General features: G+C 45.8%; 1 protein-coding gene across 1 annotated transcript in view; it reads right to left on the minus strand.

The window, feature by feature from the left end:
* LOC126204373 (GAS2-like protein pickled eggs) overlaps positions 1 to 12,880 on the minus strand; it is an 832,631-nt gene that overhangs the window by 67,207 nt on the left and 752,544 nt on the right. The gene's annotated exons all lie outside the window — the stretch shown is intronic.

A 12,880-nucleotide genomic window follows, 5' to 3' on the forward strand; every position in this document is an offset into this window, starting at 1 on the left:
AAGATGAAGGTAATCCCTTTTCAGAAAGATGAATGGAATTTTGCTATTTTTGTATCGAACAGCAGATAATAGTGTGAAAAATGTAGTGATACAAATATATTTTTAGCTCTGACACGACTATACTGTGTAACAGTACATTCAAGACGGGCATTTCTGTGCTGTCGGTGCGGCATCGCCTAGAGATTTACATCATTCTCCACATTCTCGGCGAAGCGTGGAGACTAGAATAAATTTCTGTGGCTCGTTAATCGCGTAGACAAAGGCAAAACCTAAACGTTTGGTAAAGTGTTCAATAACTTCACTTTTCTCTATCTTACGAGCAATTTCCCAGTCTTTGAATCAGACTGGTTTTCCTATTCAGACCTCGATGGATGTTATTACAATGTCTACTGCATCACAGACAATTGCGCATATGCTGAAAATTCGGAAAGTAACATTAACCATCAGTTCATTAGCATATAGTCCGCACATTAATTGTGAACTTGCCACAAATGTTTACAGCACATTGGAAATTAGATTTATGTTGGTGATCGTCATCTTGAACGTCGTACGTGTGGACCGGCTCCTCGTTCAAGTGATTAGTGGGGTCTTCTCGCATCCCGTCGTTCTGTCGCCAGCTGCTTCAGCAAAATCTCTGGAGTTTTGTCGTTGTCCATTCGTTCAATATGCTCTTTCCATTACAATTTATTCTTTGGTACTCTGTAATGTATACTGAAAATATCCAGTTCCTTCCGCTAATCATTGTGTTCTTTTCTTGGGGTTCTGTACCTGAATAACTAACACGGCGCCCTTATGGCATCAGTTTGTTGCCCGTTTGTCTTTCCGCCTGTTAACAACCCTTTTTCTCAGGAACCGGTATATGTATCAAGTTACAATTTCTGTCAAATACTAAGGCCTAGAGTCCCTTGACGGTGCAAAAAATACAGGCTTCTAAGTCAATGCAGTCAAAAGATACAGCCATTTATGTTATATATTTTGATACTCGCAAACTCACCCATCAAAACCTGTATATGAACTACTTATATGCATAGTTAAATTTGTACGAAAGCCTCAGAGTGCGAATCCTACATGTACTTATCAGGGCTTTTTTCTATTTTTGCCCCAGGAGAGTATAGTCTTCGATGTATCACAATAATCTAAGCTCGGAGGTCTGTAATTTCCTCTTGCGTGATACGTTTATTGTGCAGTTTTCACTGCAACGTGTTTACACGAACCTAGCGAGGTGACGCGGTGGTATAATACTCGACTCGCATTTGGGAAGACCGAGGTTCAAATATGTATCCAGATTAAGTTGTTCGTGATATCCCTTAGTTCCTTGAGGCAAATGCTGCATTGGTTTCTTCAGAGAAAACAAAACCGATTTCCTTCCTCGAATCTTGCTCTCCGTCTGTAACTACCTCTTTATCGACAGGACTCAGCTACGCACGAACTACCATCATTTCGTATAACTTGATTTGTGTTGATTTCTGGGTTTGCACAATATTTGCAATTTCATCCATCTTATTGAAAGTAAACTTCAAAAAATGAGGAGGTCTTCTTAAAATAAAACTGGTCCAGAAAGTAATTCATGTACCTTAAGATAGGCAACACAAATGCCTGCGCTACAGGTGAAGTAAGTTTGGTTGCCTACGTTAAGGCGCATGAAATACTTTCACAGTTTCATAAAGAATGATCAAAAAGCTTCCGTTTGCTTCAGCGTATATGCAACGTAGTGCCATTCAGATGCGGTTATATGCAGGCAAGCCATTAATGCGGCATTTGTATCTTTTGGAGGTGTGTGCAGTAAAACCGGAAACGTTAACTATGACGACGTTATTACTAAATGCGTCGAAACATGACCAGTGTACTGTTTTTTTTTTTTTTTTTTTTTTTTTTTTTTTTTTTTTTTTTTTTTTTTTTTTTGCTGCCGAAGGACAAACACCGCTTGACATCCATCGGAGACCGAAGAATTTGTATTGGTCTGTCGGAAACCACCTTTGTGGAAGGTGCCCCAAGTTTGTTGCTGGTCGTGAAGGGACACAAGATGCCGGTCGATCTGTGAGGACAGCTTCATCCACTAGGGACAAGTCGGAGACAGTCGAGCACCGCCCCTCCCCCTCCTCTACCCCCCCCCCCCCACAATAGTCTTGATCTCTTCCCTCCCCACGCGATTACCACGCCTTCGGTCCCTTAAAAAAAGGCCTCGAAGGGTCGGACGAGGATCCGCAGCACGCAGTTACGGACTTCTTAATGCAGAAAGACGCGGTTTTACGCCAAACGGGTACCTGCAATCTAGATCATTCGTGGGATGTTTGTCTCAATCTTCACGGCGATTATGTCCGATTGGTATACCGGATCCGGATTGTAGGACCTTCGAACGGAAATTTTTTCATCGTCATAAACAAGGTGAGAATTATTGAACTATATGAAATGCAATCGTCATAACTTGTGAACCATTTGCGTTAGGAGGTTCAAACTGCAGGACTGGACACGGGGCACGATGAGAATTAGTATGCGGATTGTTGCTCGGTTTAGCAACGAAGCCCATTTTCATTTGGATGGGTTCATCAGTAAGCAAGATTGGCGCGTTTGGGGCACTGAGAACGCGCATTTCGCGATCGAGAAGTGTGTTCACCCTCCAATGGGTGACAGTGTGGTGTGCAATGACCAGTCACGGAATAACCGGTGCGATATTCCTTGATGCCAAGGTGACTACCGATCGGTACGTGAAGGTTTTGGAATATGATTTCATCACCTTTATCCAAAGTGACCCTGATTTCGCCAACATGTGGTTCTTGTACGACGGGGATCGACCCCATCGAAGCAGGGGACTGTTTGATGTGAGAGGAGTACTTTGGGGACCACATTCTGGCTCTGGGGCACCCAGAGGCCACTGACATGGGCCTCGATTGGCCGCCATATCTTCCGGATCTGGACACATACGACTCCTTTTTGTGGGACTATTAAAAACAAGGTGTACAGCAAAAACCCCAAAACCATTGCTGAGCTGAAATCAGCCATTCCGGAGGTCATCACCACATCCATGTTCCGACACTTCAGCGGCTCATGCAGAATTTCATTATTCATCTGCGCCACATCATCGCCAATGATGGCAGCCATATGGAACATGTCATAATCTAAATTCGAATATCTCTACTGACATTTAAACGTTGAAGAAAGTGTGTGCACGCCGCAATTTGTAACTAATTGACTGTTTTTCAGATAGTTCAATAATTGTCTCCCTGTAGCACCCGTATGCGGTAGTCGGATTTTATATTTTACGCGGCCTTTGTTGTAATGGTGGAGTCGGAATAATGTACTTTCTAGATTAATTACGTCGGATTGTTTTCTTTCACATTGACAAATATCCTATTTGCATCTCTTTTATATAACCGAAATACGCTTCATCCGAAACCTATAGAAAAAGGCGCGTAGCAGTATTGTTCTGCTGGAGTGAGCTTCCTGCGCTGGAGTTGACCAGTCAGCTCCGCAGACGACTGCGGCCCCTTGGCCCGCGCTACCCCACAGCGGGCGTCTACGCAGCAGGGCTCTCGCCGCCGCCAGCGACTGCGCCTCCTCCGTTTTCGTTTTGCTCCGCCGACGGCTGTCCGCACGTCGGCCGATGGTATCGCACAGAGGCAGGGCTCGCTTAATGAAGAGCCAGTCGCCTCGCCGACTGCGCGGGAAGGCCGCGTCAGCCGGCTGCGTCCTTCACAGGCGCATCGGTGGCTGTCCGTGTCTAAAGACTGGCGTCCCGCGTAAAGACGGAACGAGTGCGGCATCTCGACATTAATGTTACAAATATCCACAATATTTTAAACAATTCCGCCTTACTAAAATCCAAAACTAAGAAAAATGTCCTGTGAACATACGAGGGCGTTCAATAACCAACGCAACACTTTTTTTTCTCGTCCAATTTCGGTTGAAAAAATGCGGAATTTGCTGTGGGACATCGTGGAATATTCCTCCGTCAGCCCCTATACTTTCACGAAGCTCCGATAGGTGGGGCGCTATACGTTCCAAATGTCTATCATTCAGTTTCTTCATGTGGAAAATCACAGCGTTGCAGATATTCGTATGCGCTTGGAGAATGTCTACGGATACCTGGCAGTGAACAAAAGCACGGTGAGTCGTTGGAAAGGCGTCTGTCATCATCGCAACAACGTCGCACAAACATGTCCATTCTCCCAAGTGCCGGCTGGTCACACACAGCTGTGACTACTGCAGTGTTGGAAATTTATGGTACGATCCTATGGAACCAAACTGCTAAGGTCGTCGGTATCTACTTAAACTAACTTACACTAATGACAACACACACACCCATGCCCGAGGGAGGACTCGAACCTCCGACGGCGGGAAGCCGCGCGGACCGTGACAAGGCGCCCGAGACCGCGCGGCTACCCCGCGTCAGTGTTGAAACGCAAGGCCTCAGACAAGCCTGCGCACCAGAGAGGAGCTCACAAAACTTCACTGATTGTTCTCCTTCATCCGCCGTGCAGCCCGTATCTCGTACCTTCCGGTTACCATGTGTTCGGCCCAGTGAAGGGCGCACTCCTCGGAAGCAGTACGTGGACAATGGGGAGGTTGTTGGTGCAGCGAGGCGTTGGCTCCGACGTCGACCAGCAGAGTGGTGCCATACAGGAATACAGGCCCTCCCAGCAATTTGACGTAAAGCCGTCGCAATGTAGATTGTATTGAGAAATAGGGTCTTCTAGCCAAAAGAGTGAGGAGTTACACGGTGCATTAGATCCTGAATAAAACCAACCTGCTTTCAAAGAATGTGTTCCCCTCGTAAACTGACCACCGCCAATCGCGTGAATGAGAGCAGGTTGGTGGCATTGTAGCCGAGTGACGCGGTAAGGAAAGTACGGAACAGGAGGGGGGATTAATGCGGGAATCATTGTAGAGGCGATACGGGTCGCAAAGGGGGAAATCCACTGTCGTAAAAGAGTGTGACAGAGGGCTCGACTCCTGGGACCGGCCATCTCGGAAACAGCGAAGCCTGGTCACCTGTTCGCGCGCCACTGACGTAATCATCAACGGAAACTCGTCGTAGGGCAATAAAACTGGCTGATGGACGCCGACGCCTTATCACATTACGTGATGGTCGAGGGTTTGCCAACTCGATAAACCTCGATAAGCGGCCGTCTGTGGGACATCTGATGACACAGCACAATCCTGGTGCAACCAAAAAGTGCTCCAGATGCGCTGTTCAGGCCATACTGAGGAACGTGGTGTGCCCCACAGCGGGCTACCCCGACGTGTTGATCCTGCCAGATCTTCTATTACTGCTGTACTGGGCTCGAGATCACCGAGACTGGACCCTGCACCAATGTAAACGTGTCGCTTGGTCGGATGAATCACGTTTCTTTGTTCCACCGGGTCAACAGTCGTGTCTTGACGCACCTCAACCAGGAGAACGACTGTGCACCCTGCCACACACGCACGACACTGCTACTGTTATGCTGTAGGGGGCATCCGCCTGGGTTTTCATGCGGTCCGTGGTAGTAACTGAGGGCATACGTCTGCTGTGGATTACGTGAACCTTGTCGCGGACCACCTGCCTGATGTTTACTCCGGCGGAGACGTTATCTTCCAGCAGCATAACTGTCCGCGTCATAAAGCCAGACTAGTGCTACAATGCTGAGCCGTGGTAAACATTGCTGTTGTGAAGAGCGCGCCGCAGCGCGTAGTGTGAAGCAGTCGCCCTCCGTTTCTGGGGTGGCGCCGCTGTGGCAATCGCAGCTTTGGTGTCTCCCTCTGGTGGGAAAGGGGAAAGGTTGCCTGTTCACGGGCATTTAAGCTGCGCCAAGAGTCAGTCTGGGTCAGTCTCTCGTCCCCAGCTTCCTAGTCTGTCTCTCGCATTTGTTAGGCAGTTAGTGTCTGTCTATCGTTCGTAGTATTTCTGTCGTTCGGATCAATCTTTAATGCCGCCAAAATGAGAGTCTTTCCTCTCCGCCAGTAAGAGAACTCAGCGAGTGGTCGCCGGCCGGGGCTTAGTTCCTGCATATGAGTCTGTGCCCAGGCCGCCAGTGTGCTCGAGTTTGCTCAGGCAATGGTCACTGGCGTTTGGATCGATCAGTTGGTCGGTCGCGCACTGAGACACAAGATGACTTGTCCGTCTTGAGCGTCGGCGAATAGGTGGCCACGTGAGTCCAGTGGGCCGCGCCGTATAGCGAGGGGCAGAGGCTTCGCGGTCGGCACGAGAGCAACAGGAGCCAACCCACGACATCGGTATGGCCGGTGCGAGCTGCGACGCCGTGAGACGGGAGATTGGCGCGCCTTCGTGCGTCCGTTGAAGCGGCTGGCAGCGGACGCTTCGGGAGAGCGATTTGGGGGTGCTGCGCCAGGTCTTCTCGAGAAATCGCAGTTTATTACAAGTGACTGGTGATATGTTCCTTCATTTACTCTTGTTAATTCTTCTCCGCTTGCCCACCCACAGGAAGGTGGTTGTTTATAAATTGGGTGGTCCGTTTTTCCCTTGTGGAACAGGGGCGGGTTAGAGCAACCTGTGGTTCGGGTTGTTCGGTAATCTCCCAATCTACGGTACGTTAGTAGCTACCTCCGTCACGTTGAAACATGTTTTGATCTTGTCTATCATCTTGACAGGCGGTATCTGTGTACTGTAGAGCATCTTAACTATTGTTTGGCCAACCTTGTAGAATTTTATATAAGATTTCATTTCATGGGGTTTTATTTAAATGATCATTTTAGTATATAAAGTTGCCACCCTTTCACCATAAGACTTTTCTTAGAAGTTAAAATCAAGTTGCAATTGGTAGTGTTTTGTACGATTTCCATCCCTCCTACGGGGATGCATAGTTTGTATGCTTGTGTAAATTGCTAAAACTCTTAGTTAAAAGTAATCTGGTGTGTTGCAGATTTGCACCAGTGTAGTCTTTCAGAGGCTGTTGTGAGCGGTCGTAACTACGACCGTGTCAAAAGGGAGCGGCAAGGTTCTCTGCCAGAAAGCTCATACAGTCAAAACTTGTTTCTCTCTGTCTCTGAATAAATTGTAACTTGATATTTAGAGGGTGCTTTCTGATTATAATTTTAAATGTTTCTTTTAAAAAAAATGCTTTTAGGCACTAGTAAAGTGAATAAAATTCCCATTTGTTAAAAGCAATTTGGTTATGATTTCATCAGTTACTCCCTGGCAACTACTTCCATGCTTACATAGTGTCATTAAATGTGTTAATGTTCTTGATGAATCGCTAGTAAATAAAATAAACTCTTAAGAATATTTTTTGAAAATAATTCACGTTCAAATGCCTTGAGGAGCATTACAGTGAACTCATGTTGATATCTTAACCATGAAATCCCCTGATCCGAACCGGTAGGAACACATCTGGTATGCCATTGGGTGCCAGCTCCTCGCTCAGAACCAGCGGCCCGTGGCACAGGAATCACGTGACCTGTGTGTATACGTCTGGTACCACACACTTTCGGGAACCTTCCACCGACGACCATTTTACTTCGTTGGATACGACGAATGCGGTTTTTACTTTCATGTCAGCTGTTTGCTGTCACTATATTAGCTACATGGCGTCTGCTCACATGGTGCGTGGAGTGGTGGCTAGTTTTACACCTCCAGATGTATCTGGCATCAGGCTGTTGGGAACTATGTTCCACCGCGTTGCAACTTAACGTTACAGAGTGGGGTTCAACGTACCACAATGCTTGAAAATGACTATGTGTCCAAACTGCAATGGCCATCAAGAAATTCACACCCAAATGCGGAACATTTACATGGAATAATTATGCTAATACTAGGTTGGAGCGTAAGTTCGTAGCGTTTTTGTTTTGTATGTTGGTATTCAGGTGCTACTGGTTTATTTATCGATTGTCATTGTGTATCTGAGATTACATATTCTCATTTTGACATTTAGAAATAGTGAGCGGAGCCGTGGACGCTAGAAAATGGATTGCGAAGTGGGGAGATTGGAACATTTCCGACATATTCTTCTGTCTGAGCACAGTAGAAGAATGACACAAGCGGAGGCAGCCAGAAACATTTGCGCCATGTATCGATATAATGCCACTGGACAGAGTACGGCAAGAAAATGGTTTTCTAGTTTTAAGGGGGATCGTTTTGACATTAACGACTCTCCACGTTTAGGAATATCGTTTAAACAGATTAATTCACTATTATCGATGTCATTGTATTCGAAAAATGGCTAATGTGAAAAACTGTGATCATCCCAACATCGTGCGACATTTGCGTGCAATGGGAAAGGTTCAAGAATCGGGTGTATGGGTACCGCATACTCTGAGATAACATCACAAAAATCAGTGGGTGACCATATGTGCATCTCTGCTTGCTCGTCATCAATTGGCTCCAGAACAACATACACAAATGGTTCAAATGGCTCTGAGCGCTATGGGACTTAACATCTGAGGTCATCAGTCCCCTAGAACTTAGAACTACTTAAACCTAACTAACCTAAGGACATCACACACATCCATGCCCGAGGCAGGATCCGAACCTGCGACTGTAGCGGTCGCGCGGTTCTAGACTGAAGCGCCTAGAACCGCTCGGCCACTTCGGCCGGCCCAACATCCACAGTTCCTGTCCGGTATCGTTACTGGTGGTGAGTAATGGTGTCTTTATATTAACAACACGGAAAGGAAAGCAATAGTTGAGCCCAAACAAAGTAACAACTCCCCATACAAAGACTTTAGCACAACCACAAAAGATAGTGTTGTGCATCTGGTGCAACAGCGACAGTGTGGTGTACTACGATCGTCTGCTCCAGGTGCAACCACCACTGCTGACATTTATTGTCAACAACTGAGACGCCTTGCAGACTCAGTCGAGGAACAACGACCAGGAGGACTGCCTAAAGTGATAATACCCCACGACAGTGCCCGCCCACATTCTGACAGACCGACAAAAAACACTATACTGGAGTTGGGTAGGAAAGCTACTCCGCACCTACCACATTCACCTGATCTTGCGTCCTTACATTTTAAACGTTTCCGTTCTCTATCGAACAACCTTCAAATAAGTTCCTTTCCAGACGAAAACGCGCTCCGAACATGACGTCTACAGTAGCAATGGAATATTTATACCGGCGTTGGCAGAGTGTTTAAATAGTTAAGGAGAACATATTACCGATAACTAAAGTCTCTGTTACGTGTCTCTGTTGTGTTTTAAAAAAACCTATGGAAAAATACTACGAAATATTTGACGCTAATTTCATATTGCAAACGAATGTTCTTGGTCATTTGCAGCATTTCTCACGTTTTTCCACTTTCAGTTCCGTTGCTCAGCTTTGCACTGGGGGAGTCAGGGACGCAGGGATTAAAGCGGCGCCCCATTTGTAAACGACAATTTGGTTTCTCTGTGTTTACGCTGAACGAGGACGGTTACTCCAAAAATGCCGCGGCAGATTTGCTCCATCATCAGCGTCCAACTAAAGTCTGCCGGAATCAGTGTCGACACTATGTTACATTTCACCGCCATTCAATGAACAACACACTTACCTCTAACCAGAGCGTATATTTTACGATTCAGCAACACGTTTCACATTTCCATATAGCTACAACGAGATGAGTATGAAGTCCACTTTCGACTTTATGGTACAACTCACCGTTAATTAGAAAGCATGCCACGTATTTTCCTGCGTACTGGTCGATTCGTGCTAACATTTTGGAGTTACATCGGTACAGACGACAATGAATGCTGGTGCACATGTATCTGAGCTGTGAACAGCTGTGTGTATGTCCAATTTATGGATACGCATTCTGAGGCCGTGTACATCTGCGACTATGCATGAACTCTGGCGTGGCATGTGACAACTGTTACACAGTTTACAACACCTAGTAGTGCTTCATAAAGTCCTATGTTAAAGGAATGCCAGACGGAAACAATGTCATACTTCAAATTTATCGACGCTGTGGCGCCCATCTAAAAGATATCAAAAGTATCTACACTTTATGCATAAAAAAAATCAGCTGCCGCATGTATGGAATATCGTTGTGTTCGTTATTGTCAAGACAAGGTTTGTATGAAAGAAAAGTTTTGTAAAATCCAACGGGAAAGTCGGAAATTAACATCAGTTGCCGCTTGTATAAAATACAGGGTGTTTCAAAAATGACCGGTATATTTGAAACGGCAATAAAAACTAAACGAGCAGCGACAGAAATACACCGTTTGTTGCAATATGCTTGGGACAACAGTACATTTTCAGGCGGACAAACTTTCGAAATTACAGTAGTTACAATTATCAACAACAGATGGCGCTGCAAGTGATGTGAAAGATATAGAAGACAACGCAGTCTGTGGGTGCGCCATTCTGTACGTCGTCTTTCTGCTGTAAGCGTGTGCTGTTCACAACGTGCAAGTGTGCTGTAGACAACATGGTTTATTCCTTAGAACAGAGGATTTTTCTGGTGTTGGAATTCCACCGCCTAGAACACAGTGTTGTTGCAACAAGACGAAGTTTTCAACGGAGGTTTAATGTAACCAAAGGACCGAAAAGCGATACAATAAAGGATCTGTTTGAAAAATTTCAACGGACTGGGAACGTGACGGATGAACGTCCTGGAAAGGTAGGGCGACCGCGTACGGCAACCACAGAGGGCAACGCGCAGCTAGTGCAGCAGGTGATCCAACAGCGGCCTCGGGTTTCCGTTCGCCGTGTTGCAGCTGCGGTCCAAATGACGCCAAAGTCCACGTATCGTCTCATGCGCCAGAGTTTACACCTCTATCCATACAAAATTCAAACGCGGCAACCCCTCAGCGCCGCTACCATTGCTGCACGAGAGACATTCGCTAACGATATATTGCACAGGATTGATGACGGCTATATGCATGTGGGCAGCATTTGGTTTACTGACGAAGCTTATTTTTACCTGGACGGCTTCGTCAATAAACAGAACTGGCGCATATGGGGAACCGAAAAGCCTCATGTTGCAGTCCCATCGTCCCTGCATCCTCAAAAAGTACTGGTCTGGGCCGCCATTTCTTCCAAAGGAATCATTGGCCCATTTTTCAGATCAGACACGATTACTGCATCACGCTATCTGGACATTCTTCGTGAATTTGTGGCGGTACAAGCTGCCTTAGACGACACTGCGAACACCTCGTGGTTTATGCAAGATGGTGCCCGGCCACATCGCACGGCCGACGTCTTTAATTTCCTGAATGAATATTTCGATGATCGTGTGATTGCTTTGGGCTATCCGAAACATACAGGAGGCGGCGTAGATTGGCCTCCCTATTCGTCAGACATGAACCCCTGTGACTGCTTTCTGTGGGGACACTTGAAAGACCAGGTGTACCGCCAGAATCCAGAAACAATTGAACAGCTGAAGCAGTACATCTCATCTGCATGTGAAGCCATTCCGCCAGACACGTTGTCAAAGGTTTCGGGTAATTTCATTCAGAGACTACGCCATATTATTGCTACGCATGGTGGATATGTGGAAAATATCGTACTATAGAGTTTCCCCAGACCGCAGCGCCATCTGTTGTTGAAAATTGTAACTACTGTAATTTCGAAAGTTTGTCTGCCTGAAAATGTACTGTTGTCCCAAGCATATTGCAACAAACGGTGTATTTCTATCGCGGCTCGTTTAGTTTTTATTGCCGTTTCAAATATACCGGGCATTTTTGAAACACCCTGTATGATCAATTGAAGGCGGTTCGACTGTTTTCGTTCATTTTTGTCTTTCTTGTGTTCATAACTGTCAGGACAAAGTTTGTATAAAAGAAAATTATTGGAAACTTCATCAGAAAAGTCGGGAATTAAAATCAGTTGTGAAAGATCATCACTTGAGAACCTCTCGACCGATCTTTGTTTTCGTATCTGTGGATGGTAATGGTATTTCTGGTATGAAGAAGAAAATTAAAAAAAAATTGCGTTCAGTTTGACAATTCTGCTGTCACATGTTTTCATAACAAAAAATAATCAGTCTTACGTTTACATATAATATACAAAGATATGTACAATATATAAAAGGGAAAATGTTACCCAAAATCTCGAAAAGGTCATGGCCGATATACTACAAACTTTTACACGACATTAACGAACGTTCGGAAGGACATAGACTATATATTTTTGTAATATATTATAGATTTAAATGTATATGTAATACATAAAGTGGAAACGCTGTTTGCAAAAATCTCGAAACGATCTTGAGGGATTTACTTCAAATTTTTACACAATACTCTAGTGAACATTCACACGGAAATGGACATAGGGAGGGCGGGAGATGGAGATGGACAGAGCGAGGGGGCAGCAGGTTGTGCATGGCCAGGGAGAGGGAGGGGCAAGGAATTTAGGACGTATATGCAATTCCCATACATAATTAGCAGTTCCGAAGCATTTCCGGGTTCGCTGGTTTATGATATAACTATTCAAGAGCCTACACGTAACGAGAATATTATTTCAGTTAGCAAGGAACCAATGGTCGAATATGAATATTTAGTTATTATTGACATTAGCGTACATCTTGCAGCAAGAAATTAAGCTCATAGCTGCTTCTCATTGTGGTGACCATCAGCCACATTGCACGAATTACAGAATTCACAGACATACCTGAATAATGGGCTCAAAATAGTTTTGGTCCCATAGCCTGCACACGTTGTCTCTGATATGGTACAGCGGTGTAACTGAAGCTCCACCTCGGCTGTCCACGGTGCTTTCTTCAGTCTGTGATGGCTACCTATCGATGGACGATCTCGCACCTGTGTCTCGTTCCTCTGTAGGTGGCCCTTGCAGAGTTTCATTTTCTAGGCGACACGCGCGACGGTGCAGTAAACATCCTAAATGACCAACATGGACGGTAAATTTGGAGTGGCGCTGGTAACCTCCGCAGCGACCGGTTCGATAGCCGCCCGGTGCGTGTAGCAGCCGCTTGCGTGACCGACACACCACACCACACCAGACCACAA

Source organism: Schistocerca nitens, chromosome 9 (assembly GCF_023898315.1).
Source record: "Schistocerca nitens isolate TAMUIC-IGC-003100 chromosome 9, iqSchNite1.1, whole genome shotgun sequence".
Classification (NCBI taxonomy): Eukaryota; Metazoa; Arthropoda; class Insecta; order Orthoptera; family Acrididae; genus Schistocerca; species Schistocerca nitens.